Consider the following 1054-nt stretch of genomic DNA (forward strand, 5'->3'; position numbering starts at 1 on the left):
AGGGAGGCGCCGGTGCAGGGGGACTCGGGCCTCGGCCAGGGGGCAGGTGCGCTCAAATCTTACTCCGCTGGGCGCACCTCCATGGGAAGCCTCCCACCCCTGCACGTGGATGCTCATGGCTTTCTCACTCATCTCATCGGAGAGAATGGGAATTTTTGAAAAATGCCACAACGTGTCAGTGCAGCTGGCTTGTGAGCTCTGTTGTCCCGACTCACTTATCCTGAAGCGTGGCTCAAGCATGACTCGCCTCTTTAATAAACAGTAGCAAAAACAAACAAACAAACAAAAAAGGCTCCAGAGCAGCGGTTCTCAACCTTCCTAATGCCTCGACCCTTTAATACAGTTCCTCATGTTGTGGTGACCCCCAACCATAAAATTATTTTCGTTGCTACTTCATCACTGTAATGTTGCTACTGTTATGAATCCTCATGTAAATATCTGATATGCAGGATGTATTTTCATTGTTACAAATCGAACATAATTAAAGCATAGTGATTAATCACAAAAACAACATGTAATTATCTAGGTGTTTTCTGATGGTCTTAGGCGACCCCTGTGAAAGGGTCGTTTGACCCCCAAAGGGGTGGGGACCCACAGGCTGAGAGCCGCTGATCTAGAGAATTCGCAGGACAATTCCCTCTCAGGCCTCGTGTTCGAGAGCGGGAGACGAGGCTGGACGTAGTGGACTGTCCAGGCTCGACACCTTCCTGTACAGGACGCCTCAAGGATTTCCAGAAACTGGAAGAAACACCCCGAGCACTTGCGCTGGAATTAAGCAGCGGGTTTCCGGACGTGGACCCTATCGTCTCGGCACGGGGTCTGTGGTTTCCTGCGGCTGCAGCTTCGGCCGATGGCCTGGTTTTCCAGGTGCTTCTAGTGGCCCCGCCACCGCGGGTCACCCCCCCCCAGTGGGTCCGGGGGTCCCCGCAGAAGCCTCAGCAGATGCATGAGCTTAAGACTCTAAAGTCGGCTTAATCGTCAGACATCGGCACGCCGCTGTGTAGCTGAGTGCAATACTAAGTTACTGTGCAACTGGGATACATTTGTTCTTCAT

Source organism: Myotis yumanensis, unplaced genomic scaffold (assembly GCF_028538775.1).
Source record: "Myotis yumanensis isolate MYYU_CA2020_CCGP unplaced genomic scaffold, mMyoYum1.0.hap1 SCAF_5, whole genome shotgun sequence".
Classification (NCBI taxonomy): domain Eukaryota; kingdom Metazoa; phylum Chordata; class Mammalia; order Chiroptera; family Vespertilionidae; genus Myotis; species Myotis yumanensis.